This window comes from Cetorhinus maximus, chromosome 11, assembly GCF_964194155.1.
Source record: "Cetorhinus maximus chromosome 11, sCetMax3.hap1.1, whole genome shotgun sequence".
NCBI classification, from domain to species: domain Eukaryota; kingdom Metazoa; phylum Chordata; class Chondrichthyes; order Lamniformes; family Cetorhinidae; genus Cetorhinus; species Cetorhinus maximus.
In genome coordinates this window covers 77,638,596-77,651,861 of record NC_135889.1, presented here as the reverse complement: position 1 = coordinate 77,651,861, position 13,266 = coordinate 77,638,596, and the positions used below count along the sequence as shown (strand labels likewise).

The 13,266-nt window shown below is 43.9% G+C and overlaps 1 protein-coding gene across 1 annotated transcript in view; it reads left to right on the top strand.

Moving 5' to 3' along the window:
- The window catches only part of LOC144686701 (adenylate cyclase type 10-like), a 124,196-nt gene that overhangs the window by 100,608 nt on the left and 10,322 nt on the right, over positions 1-13,266 (top strand). The gene's annotated exons all lie outside the window — the stretch shown is intronic.

Below are 13,266 nucleotides of genomic sequence, written 5' to 3'. Positions count from 1 at the left end.
AATAATAAAAAGAGCAAAGGTAAGTTATGAAAGAAAACTAGCACAAGATGTAAAAACTGATAGCAAAAGCTTCTACAAGTATATAAAAGGAAAGAGAGTAGCTAAAGTGAATGTTGATCCCTTGGAGGATGAGACTGGGGAGTTAATAGTGGGGAACGCAGAAATGGCAGAGATGCTTAATCGATATTTTGCCTCAGTTTTCACGATGGAGGACACTAGTACAACCCCAATAGTAACAGGTAGTGCAGAGGGTATAGAGGAGGAGGAACTTAGAACAGTCACTATCACTAGAGAAAAAGTACTGAGCAAACTATTGGGATTAAAGGGACAAGTCCCCAGGACCTGATGGCCTACTTCCCAGGGTCTTAAAGGAAGTGGCAGTGGAGATAGTGGATGCATTGGCTATAATATTCCAAAATTCCCTGGATTCTGGAAAGGTTCCAGTGGATTGGAAAAACGCTAATATAACACCCTTATTCAAAAAGTGGGAGGAGGCAGAAAGTAGGAAACTATAGACCAGTTAGTTTAACGTCTGTCGTTGGGAAATTGTTGGAATCCATTATTAAGGAAGTAGCAGTGGGCCATTTGGAAAGTCAAAATGCAATCCATCAGAGTCAGCATGGTTTTATGAAGAATAAATCGTGTTTGACTAATTTGCTAGAGTTCTTTGAAGATGTCACAAGCAAAGTGGGTAATGGGGACTCTGTAGATGTAGCATATCTGGACTTCCAGAAGGCCTTTGATAAGGTGCCGCACAAAAGATTAATACACAAGATAAGATCACACAGAGTTAGGGGTAATATATTAGCTCGGATAGAGGATTGGCTAACCAGCAGAAAGCAGAGAGTTGGGATAAATGGGTCTTCTTCTGGATGGCAAGCTGTAACTAGCAGGGTGCCACAGGGTTTGATCCTTGGGCCCCAACTATTTACAATCTATATTAATGACTTGGATTCAGGGATAGAAAGTACTATAGCTAAATTTGCAGATGACACCAAAATAGGTGGGAAATAGGTGGGAAAGTAAGTTGCAATGAAGAAATAAGAAATACAAATGGATATGGACAGGTTAGGTGAATGGGCCAAAATTTGGCAGATGAAGTTTAACGTGGATAAGTGTGAGGTTATCCATTTTGGTCGGAAGAATATAAAGGCGACTTATTATTTAAACGGAGAGAAACTTCAGAATGCTTCAGTGCAGAGGGATCTGGGTGTCCTCGTGCATGAATCGCTGAAAGCTAGTGTGCAGGTACAGCAGGTAATAAGGAAGGCAAATGGAATTTTGGCATTTATTGCTAAAGGAATAGAGTATAAAAATGGGAAGTGTTGTTGCAACTGTACAAGGCATTGGTGAGACCGCACCTGGAGTACTGTGCACAGTTTTGGTCCCTTTGCTTGAGGAAGGCTCTAGTTGCATTGGAGGCGGTTCAGAGGAGGTTCACTAGATTGATTCCAAAGATGCGGTGCTTGTCTTATGAGGAGAGATTGAGCAGTTTAGGCCTATACTCACTAGAGTTTAGAAGGATGAGAGGAGATCTAATTGAAGTATATAAGATGCTAAAGGGGATAGACAAAGTAGATATGGAGTGGATGTTTCCTCTTGTGGGGCATTCTAGAATGAGAGACCATAGTTTTAGGGTAAGGGTTGGAGATTTAAATCAGAGATGAGGAGGAATTACTTTTCTCAAAGGGTCGTGAATCTGTGGAATTCGCTACCTAAGAGTGCAGTGGATGCTGGTACACTGAATAAATTTAAGGAGGAGATAGACAGATTTTTAATTAGTAACAGGTTGAAAGGTTATGGTGAGAGGGTGGGAAATTGGAGTTGAGGCTCCAATGAGATCAGCCATGATTGTATTAAATGGCGGGGCAGGCTTGAGGGGCTGAATTGCCTACTCCTGCTCCTAGTTCTTATGTTCTTATGTCCTCCCCCACCAGTACATTCAGTGCCACATCTGAGAACCTCTGCATCCTCTCCCTCAGGAGACACATTTGGGCACACTGCTGTGTGATAGCCAAAGCACTCTGTGTCTTCAGTGGATGTGGATTCAAGGAGCCCACTTATACTGCTCCATGAAAATTGCATCTAATCAACACTTGAGTAAATGTCGTCGTTGGCTGTCTTACGATTCGAAGATGACATCTTCAGGGTCGCGGATTTCTACTATGGAATTTCATGTGACTGAATAGGTCAAGTCTCGATTCACAGACCTTAGAGCACGTGGGAATGAATGCCCCGTGAGGTAGTGGGATCCAGATGCAGGATTTGCTTCCTTTTCTTTTTATCTATGCCACTGCTCTGCCTCGTTATTAAAACGTCATGACTCAAAGTGTGATGCAGCTTGATGGACAATGTGAGTTGTGAAGGGAATGCAAAGAGCCTTCAGGGCAATTTGGAGAAGCTAAGTAAGTGGGCAAAAATTTGTCAGATGGAATACAATGTGGAGAAATGTGAAATTATCCACTTTGGTAGGAAAAACAAAAATGCAGAGTATTTCTTAAATGGTGAGAGGCTGGTAAGTGTTGATGTTTAACAGGACGTGGGTGCCCTTGTTCATCAGTCTCTGAAAGGTAACAGGCAGGTGTAACAAGTTATTAAGAAGACAAATGGTATGTTGGACTTTATTTAAAGAGGATTTGAGTATAAGAGTAAAGGTCTTTTCCTGTAATTATATAGAGCCTTGGTCAGACCACAGCTGGAATTTGGGTGCAGTTTTGGTCTCCTTACCTAAGGAAAGATATACTTGCCATAGAGGGAGTGTAATGAAGGTTCACCAAAAATCACTTGGATGGAGGGATTGTTCTAAGAGGAAAGATTAAATAGATTGGACCTTTATTCTCTGGAGTTTAGAAGAATGAGAGGTGATCTCATTCAAATATGCAAAATTCTTAGAGGGCTCGACAGGGTAGATGTAGGAGGGATGTCTTCCCTGGCTGAGGGGTCTAGAACCAGGGAACACAGTCTCAGAATAAGGGGCAGGTCATTTAGAACTGAAATGAGGAGGAACTTCACTCAGAGAGTGATGAATCTTTGGAATTCTCACCCCAGAAGGCTGTGGAGGTTCAGTCATTGAGTATGTTCAAGATTGAGATCACTAGATTTATACATATTAAAAACATCAAGGGATATGGAGATAGTGCAGGAAAATGGTGAAGAAATGGAAGATCTGTCATGATCTCATTGAATGGCAGAGTGGGCTCAAAGGGCTGAATGGCCTACTTCTGCTCCTATTTCTTATGTTCTTACACCTTCATCCAAACCAAGGGGGTCCCCTAGCAAGATGTCAATGACCGAAGCTCTCTCTCTTTCTCCAGGTAACTCCAATGAGGTGTCTAATAGGTTGAGTAGCAAGGCATTGCTCTTTTTAGGTAAAGTCTCTGGAAAATTTTCACAATACACGTATTGATAATTTCACGGACAAAGCGTATTTGCTCTCTTACTGCTCATAATCTGTTTTTGAATGGAAAGAGGTGTGTCTTTTCTTACCCTTGGAGTGTGTATTCCAATTAAATAATTCGTCAAAAATCTTTTGTGAATTTAAAATAAAGATGGTCATTTATTCTCAGACACTTACCCCGATTTAACGCAGCAATACACACTCAGTCTCACGCGTGCACACACACACACAAAGATTAGATCCAGATAAAGATATTGCAGATTTACAGATTACAGTTAATTCAGTCTCTGATTTATGATTTCCAGTCTCCCACATGACAGGCCTGTGATTTCTTGAATTGATTTGATGATTTAAAGTTGAAATGAGGGTCTTGTAAAGCAAAAGGTTTACAGCAGGTCGCAAGGCTTCTTGTAGTTGAATACCTAGGAGGTTGGTTTTCAGGTGAACTTTGAAACTGGAAGAGGTTACTACTTTTGCTGCTTGATGACTTGCAGCTAGTTTCAGAGCCTGGTTCTCAAACTGGCTGATGACTGATAGCTCTAATGGATTTACAGGGCCCTGGGGTAATAAGGGTGCAGTCTCTAAAACCAGCTTTGATCAAATGACTGCTGGGTCATCCAGTGTACTCTGGGTGGGGGAGGCCATCGTGATACAATAGGAAGTTGATAGCGGCCATTGAGTTTTGATCTTCCTTTTTGTCCAGTATAAAACATGGAGACAGGCAGTATGGGAACTCTTTAGGTGTTGGCCTATCCTTAAACAGAGATGTGTGAATTCCACAAATGACCCTCACCCATGTCCATATCTAATTCGGTATTTGCCCGAGACTTGATACTGTCTGTAGTCCAAATGCCGAAAGTCACATGATATTCAGTAGCTATCTTAGCAGCTTGTTTGTGTCCAATTTTTGAAATTATTGACTGAAAGTTCATAATATGACATGCCTGTACTGATCATAACAGTAGCGTGTTAGTGAAGTATTGAAAAGTGGCCCATAAACTCTCTTGATATCTATATGAGGTTTTCTTCACAGCAAGTGAACATGAAAAAGTGAGCACTTGAAATCGACTTCAACACTGTGTTTCTGTGTTTAGTGCCAAACAGCTACTCACTGTGTTAGGGAGGACATTAGGGCTAGTCCTAGCCACCAAAATGCCATGCAGCCTCTTTAATGAGTACTAGCAGGCATTCTAATTGAGAATCAACCCCTTCACAAGCATCTGGGTGGCAATTCCTAATGCAGGCTTCAACTGCTTTACAAAAATAGCATCTTGCACTATATTTGGGCTAAACCAGCTTGCTAACTCAGGACCCCAGCTTGGTCATCTTGGTGGATGGTTTATGCATAAACAAATGGCGGGAAATCACCCCTCTTGTATAAACGGAAACTGTTAATGTTGTTGTTGGTATTTTTGGCAGATTGAATTAGACATGTAGCATGAAATTACCTTGCCGTTAGTTGTAAAATCTGAAATTAGATTATTTCCTTTTGATGTGTTCCATTTTTCTTTTATAAATGTAAGTTAACAAAATTGGGCAACATTGGGCTCAGTAGCACCTGTTTTTTGGTTGCTTTGAGGTACCTTAATATTTCAAAATAGCACCTGTGGTGGAACACCTGATATGAGTGCACATGAATGCTGTCAACCCAAGAGAGAAGAGCGGGTACATGCTCCATGGAGCGTGATATCAGGAAGTGGCTGAAGGCACTGGATATTGCAAAGGCTATGGGCCCTGACAATATCAAATCAATAGTACAGAAGACTTGTGCTCCAGAACTCACAGAGCCTCCAGCCAAACTTTTCCAGGACAAACACAATGTTGGCATGTACCCTACAATGTGGAAAATTGCCCAGGTATATCCTATCCAATCCAACAAAATACTGTCCTTCAGACCCTCTTGATCACCAACAGAATGATGGAAGGTGTTGTCAATAGTGCTATGAAATGGCACTTAACAGCAATAACCTGCTCACTGACGCTCAGTTTGGGTTCCGCCAGGGCCACTCAGCTCCTGATCTATTTACAGCTTTGACCAAAAGAGCTGAACTCAAGAAGGGAGGTGAGAGTCACTGCCCTGGACATCAAGGCAGCATTTGACTGGGTGTGGCACCAAGATTCCCTGACAAAATTGAAATCAATGGGAAACAGGGGGAAAACGCTCTACTCTCATACCTAGCACAAAAGAAGATGGTTATGATTGTTGGAGGCCAACCATCTCAGTCCCAGGACATTGCTGAAGGAGTTTCTCAGGGTAGTGTCCTCGACTAAACCATCTTAAGCTGCCTCATCAATATCCTTGCCTCCATCATAAGGTTAGAAGTGGGGATATTCACTGATGGTTGCACAATGTTTAGTACTATTTACAACTCCTCAGATACTGAAGCAGTCCGTGCTAATATATTGCAAGATGTGGACAAAATTCAGGCTTGGGCTGATAAGTGGCATGTAACATTCATACAAGGCCCAGGCTGTGACCATCACCAACAAGAGAGAATTTAACCACCTCCTCTTGACATTCAATAGCATTATCATCGCTGAATCTCCCATGATCAACATTCTGAGGGTTACCATTGACCAGAAACTAAACTGGGCCGGCCATATACACACTGTGGCTACAAAAGCAGATAAGCGGCTGGGAATTCTGCAAAAATTAACTCACTTTCTGATTCCTGAAAACCTGTCCACCATCTACAAGGCACAAGTCAGGAGTGTGATAGAATATCTCCACTTGCCTGGATGAGTGTGGCTCCAACAACACTCATGACTTGACACCATCCAGGACAAAGCAGCCCACTAGTTTGACACCCCATTAACCAACTTAAACATTCCCTCCACCACTGACACACAGTGGCAGCAATATGTAATATTTACAAGATGCACTGCAACTACTCTCCAAGGCTCCTTCGACAACACCTTTCAAACCCAGGACCTCTACCACCTAGAAGGACAAGGGCAGCACATGGATGGGAACACCACCACCTGCATGTTCCCCTCCAAGCCACACACCATCCTGCCTTGGAACTATATCACCGTTCCTTCACTGTCACTGGATCAAAATCCTGGAACTCTTTTCCTAAAAGCACTGTGAGTATATCTACACCAGATGGACTACAGCGATTCCTTCTCAAGGAAAATTAGGGAGGGCAGCAAATGCTGGTCTTGCCAAGGATATTAAAATGGGCACTGCCACTGTTCCTTGGTGGTGCCTCAGCAAATGTTGTAACATGTTGGAGGATAGTTTGCCAGACTGCTGCAACACCCTGAAAGCCCCTTTGAACGCAGGTATCCAGGGACATGAAGGCAGCAGCCTGAACTTCCACAGCAACAGTCAGATTTTGTGTGGCTGGTGCTTATGCTGCAGTGGAAGCTGAGACATCAACTATCAGATGCTGCATCATTGTTGGATTTGCACGTTTATTGATGGTGTTGGCCACAGTTCCTGGAGAGGATGGGCTCCAAGTTCTGCGCAAAGCCCTGTGCCAAGTTGATGCTGGATTCCTCCATGCTTCTTGACGTTCAATACAGGCTTTCTGGCAGACTCCCTCATGCACCAAGACTTTTGATATGTACACCCAACAGCATTTTTCTACAACCTGGCCCATGCAAGTCCTCAGGAGAATCCTTTTTAACAAAACTTGTGTGGCCTTGCTTTCTGGTGAGCTAACCTGCACTATCCCTGCCTTCTACTCTGGCTGCAGTGCATTTGTGCCCAGTGTCTCACCATGTGCAGGTCCCATCTCTGTGGGTTATACTGTGAGGTATGTACAGTGCCAGAACCTGAGCTGGTGCCTGTCAGTGTGAAATTGAGTGATGATGTTTCTTCAACATCACTGTCTTCTTGCTCTTCCCACGCCACCCGGAAAGGTTTTGGTCCTTGGGGAGAATTTTCTCCCCGTTGGGAGCGGGTGCGGGCTGGCGCGGAGCTGATCGCCGTCCATGATTGGCTCCACGCTACCATTTTACATGGGCGGCCCAATTAAGGCCCACCCAACGTGAAGCGGGAGTGGGCAGGTGGCAGCGGGGCTGCAATGACCACCGAGTCCAATGGCGACCCGGTGGCCTGTTCAAGTACAGCGCTGGCAGCCTTGCAAAGGCTGGTCATCATGGCCAGTAGAAGGGCTCCCCAGTGCGCCGCTGGAGAGCAGGCCAGGCAGGAGGGTAGGGCAGCGGGGCATTGTGCCCCTCCGTTTTCTGATGAGTACCTAGCTGCCCTCCTGGAGGAGGTGGCAGCACGGCAGGAGGTCCTCATTCTGAGGGACAGGAGGTGGACGCCCCACCACCTGAGCAAATGTGCCTGGGAGGAGGTGATCAAGATAGTCAGTTTCCATGATATGGTGCAACACATGTGGGTCCAGTGCCGCAAGCGATTCAACGACCTCTTGCGCTCGGGAGGGGTGAGTACTATGTTGGCAGAGGCCACTTAACACAGCAGATCGGCTTTCCCCCCAAGCCCTCCCCCAACCCTGAGTTACAGCATTGAATCCTTCACGGCATGTTTCCCTCGCTGGGCGGGCAGCAGGGTAGGCCACATTTGTCAAGAAAGGTGAAAGTGTTGTCAGTGAGTGTTGTGCAGTGTGTTCAGATGATGTGGCTATCATGGTCAAATAGTTGGCAGTGTTTGCAAGGTGTGAAATGTAGATGTGAGAAACCCAACAGTGCTAAAAGTATGAAGGTGAGGTGAAGCCTATGCATGTTACATGATTGCTGATTGATAGAGATTAGGTGAGTGGTGGGGTTTTGGTGAGCTGAGCAGTGGTACAGTTGGTAGGATCTGACATTCAAAAATGAATTCATTGTGCATGGCCACTCTTGCGAGATCATTAAACTTCTGACGGCACTGTATCCAAACCCTTGGGGCTATAGTCCTAGCATTAACCTGTAAGGCTATCTGTTCTCCCTGACTTCTCAGCGTTTGCCTAGAGGGCCTGCTGCCCCTCTGACGATACAAGATATCTCTGTTCCTTTCCACTTCCTCCAGTGCAGCATCCGAATCCTGGATGCCTGGGCTTTTCTGTGGCCAACCACTCTTCATTCTTTCCCAGGTCAGATTCAGTAACAGAATAACTGGCAGAACTTATTCCAGTCATAATGAATCCACCACCGGCCCCGCCCCACCCCGAACCCGACCCCTTCAGCTGACTTTAAGTAGCGCAAGTTACTAATGATTTTGGGCTCCCTGCTAATGTGTGCAGCCAATGAACAGCACGGTTAGCACTGGCTGCATGTGGAAATCAGTATAATGAGCAGGCCACATGAAGTTGACAGTGCAATAGACATTGCGTTACACTAAATGGACATGGGTTAATCATACATCCCTATCCCCAAGACCATATTTGGGGGCTATCTAATTTAACCCCCATGATATTGTATCAGAATATAAAATATTAAGGGTAACATAATATATAAACTGATTAACAAATTTTCCTAGGAAAGGTTCCAGGTTAAGTTTGAGCATCTTTTGATCCTTTACCGGTCCAGTGAAGCCTGTAAATCACAATTTATTTGGATAAGCTTGTCTACGGTACAGATTTCATTCATTAAATTTCCTGTCTAAGCACTGAATTCCTTAACCAGATATTTTTAAAGATATCAATGTTTCCCACCCATTGCCAAATGACAATTGGAATGTGTGCTTTATTTCCAGCAGATAAGGAAAGAAAATAACACTGGTATTTAATTGCACTTTATCACTTTCTCAAGATGGCAGAAGGTGCTTCAGAACCAATTATTTATGAGCTATAATCATTGTTATTATGTATTCAGCGGTTCCTTTGCTTACAGCAAGATTTAATGGACAACAAATAAACTGAATGACGACCAGTCAGTCTGTTTTGGTGGTAGAAGATGAGGGGCAGAGTTTGTCCAATGCACAGAGATGATTCCCTGAGCGCCATTGGATCTGATGAGTTAGGTGGAGCCTCAGTTTAAGAATTAAAAAGTAACAGGAGAGAATTTGCCCCCATTGCGCCTATTCTTCAGATATAAAACTTGGGCAAAATGTACTAATTTCACATGACCATGTTGCATACCTGAACTGTGCCTGAAGTATGTATGATGTCAGCTTGGATGGTACAATGAATTGGCATTATGCCTTGTGTGACAAATTAAAATAGGAGCAAGCATTTCCCTCCTGGGTCCACTGCAGCAATGCTGGCCAACCTGAGTTCTCCCCCCCTCCCCCTCCCCCAGTGTTTTCCTTCTTTCTGCCTGTAGAATCTGAGGACTTCTATCAGCAATGCAAGCCTAAATGAATGCTCACAGTTCACCAGAATTATACTGATGAATCCTGGGTATCTGGCTTCTGGCCCCTGCAAAACGCACTGACCATTTTTTTACTCATAAACAGGTCTAAACAAATTTCTCCCCCACTAATAGTACATAGAAATGTCAATGTAAATTATGAGCTAATTCCTGAAGTCAGGATAGACCCATAACATTCTAACTCAGAAGTAAGAGTGCTACTCATCAAACCAAAGTGACACTTTATTTAAGGTACAGTTCATCCTTTGTAGGTAAAGCAGATAAGAAAATATAACTTGCATTCCTATAGCACTCCTTATTACAGGGGAATGTCTCAACACTTTACATTAAGGAGAAAAACATGGTGGGTGGCCAGCAAGGCGAAATGGCATGGGCTACAATGAGCACCAAAGGCAAGGTTTAAGGAACAGGTGCTGAGGAGTCTTTTGAAGCAGGAAATGAGGTGGCAAGGTGGAGAAAATTAGGCTGAGAGTTCCAGAGACTGGGGGTAAATTGAATGAGCAGCCACTAATGGTATGGTGGAGGCAGCAGTGGAAAGTAGGGAGTAGCCCAAGGTTAAATCAGCAGAGGTTATATGCACTTGCATAAAATTGTAGATTACTAACTTAAAGCTTATTACAGACTCAATAGATCACGGACCTTCATTTAAATTAGCCATCCCTCATAACGTAGTTAAAGCATCCAAACAGCTCTTCAGTCTCAGTGCACATTTGAGATGGTGGTGGAGATGATGGCGTCTTTAAAACTTTATAAAATGCGGGCCCTCTTGGCCCCAGCCCTTCACATTGGTGCTTCCAATGCAGAATGAGCAAAGCAGTGGATATTTTGAAAGTTAAGGCTTTCGAAGTCAACTGACTGGGACAAGGAATCTTGTAGAGGATGTGGGTAGTTTCAGTTAAACATTTGTGTCAACAAGGATGCACACTAAGAAACTTGAGTGAATTGTGACTTGTGGACGGTGGGCATGGAAAAGTCAGCGAAGAGTTTATTGCAGAAGTCAAACCTTGAAATGATAAAGGCATGGAGTACAGGTTTGGCAGCATTGAAAATGACAAAGGATATGCCAAAAATGGTTGAGCCCACAGCGCTCACGCTCCCTATCCCTGTTATTATGATCCTTGGCTCGATGCCAAGTTGTTGGTGAGATCTGGTTAGGGACCAATAACGTTTTGTTTAGACAAAGTTTGCGATCCAAAATATTTACTAAGAGAAGAAAGCCACAAGATTCCATGGGTTTTGAACAAACAAAAATAAACTTTACTATATAAGGTCAAAATGATAAAACAATTTACAATATTTATCTAACATTCAGGGTAAGTATGAGGTACATGTGCATTAACAGGTACTGTGGTCAGACACACCACATTACACAATAAATGACAGATGTGACCAAAGCGGATTCCATCGATTTCTCAACAACCCACCCAGACATTAGTCACACTGTGAGTCAACCAATCTCACTGAAACTACTGGCTGAATTTTACGCTGATCTGGCGGGCGTGCGCCTGACCTGATTGGGTGTGAAATTGAGTGAGATGACGTCAGATGAGCATCCCAACGTCAGTCTGCGCTCACGTGATATTTCGCTCGGCTCCAAAGAGGTACCTTTGCCCCAGTGGCCCACAGCACAGAGTCACAAGCCATCAGCTGCCTTCTTGGATCTTCATGGCTTGTTCTTCACCCTCTTCAATTACCAGGGCTTCTCCCGAGTCCACTTTTCTTAACATCTACAGCTCTTTGTCTAATTGGAGCAAGTTTCTCCTTTTCTCAACTTACTGGAACCTGTTTCTGTCCTCTGTCCTTGTCCATTACCTGGGACTTCTTTTTGGGACCTCTCCCTGTCCCCCTCCCTTGTCTCTCTCTCTGGGACATTTCTTGACCTTGGTCCTCCGTGACGGGTCACCTGACCTTGGTTTTCACGCCTTTTTTTTCCATGCGCAGGCACACAGTGCCTGACCTCGGCTTGAAGAATGTAATGTTGAACTGCACAGCCTGCAGCTTGCCTGTGCATGTACAGAAGGTCCAAAGACTGTCAGGAATTGGAGTCCTTGACCTCCATTCCCGACAAGCAGGTAAGTATGAGTTTCATAACTGTGCCCCACCCTACACCATGCCCACTGCCTCCCATGTCAGAAAACTGCCTGACATAAAACAGATAGCCACAAATCCTACACTGGCTGCTGGCATATAATAATGTGGCTGCATTGTTTCCATTGTAAGATTTACCCAAGACACTAGTAAATTAATTATGCAAAATGTTCACCAGACCTTAATTGATGAGGTCAGCCTATTTGTGCAGAGACATTCATAGCACCAGCACAGTATCAGCACTTGGGCCATATTGTCTGTTCCCTGATCTCCTAAATATGATGAGTATTATTTTGAAGGAGTGAATGTGCCTTACTGCAGCAGTTGCAACTCCTCAAGATTGCTGATTGTAGATGATGCTATTCATACCATTTAGGCTTAAACTCAGCCAGTGTGCAACAGAACCCACTAGCTGCTTTACCAGTATATTCTAGATTTAAAGTCTTATGAAAATGCCACCCAAACTGAATAATAGGGCTACATTGTAACTTGCTTTGATTTCACTGTCATTTATTTCAACAAAGCACAGAGTACATTATATTCATCATCCCTTCCCATCCAGCCCAATATTTGTGGAGAAGTCTTACTGGTAGGGAGAAAGTGTGTAACATATTTGTTACATGGCTTCACAATGTCTTGTTTATAAGAACATAAAAAATAAGAGCAGGAATAGATCACATGGCCCATCGAGCCTGCTCTGCCATTTAATACATCATGGCTGATATCCAGCGTGAACTTCACTCTCCTGCCCGCTTACCATATCCCTTAACTCCCAACAACCCAAAAGTCTGTCTATTTCAGCGTTAAATATTTCAACGATGGAGTATTCACAACCCTCTAAGATAGAGAGTTCCAAAGGCTCACAACCGTTTGAGTGAAAAGAATTATCTTCACCTTAGTCCTAAATGATTGGCCCTTTATCCTGAGACAGTATCCCCATGTCCTAGATTCCCCAGCCAGAGGAAACAACCTCTCAGTGTCTATCTCAGTGTCTACCCTGTCAAATCCCTTCAGAATTTTACATCCCGTGGTTGAGTGTGCACCTGATTCAGTTGGGAGTAAATTAGTGCGCGGGCGAGCGTCCCGACGTCATCACGCACTCGCATAATATTTCAGTCAGCACACGAGTCGGCAGCGTGCCCGCTGACAATTAAGAGGCCTATTAAATCCATTAATCAATTAATTTAACCCTATTTTTCGCTGCCCATCCAACCTTGCAGTTGGCGGGTGGATGAATAGGCAAGGCAGCCTTTGCATTTTTGAGGAAACCTCATTCACGGGTAGGATGACGTTTCCAACAGTAATTTAAAAAATAAAAATTTTGAAACATAATTTTTAATATGTCCCTGTTTTTGTAACTGAGTCACATGTGGGGACATGTTTCCCTTATTTTTAAAATCTTTATCTTTCATTTCAAAATTCTTTGGCTCCGTGAGGCAGCTCTGTGCCTTCAGGGAACATCAGCGCTCACGCTCCCCCCACCCCCGCCCCGGCAGCGCTGAGGCTCTCAGCGCACC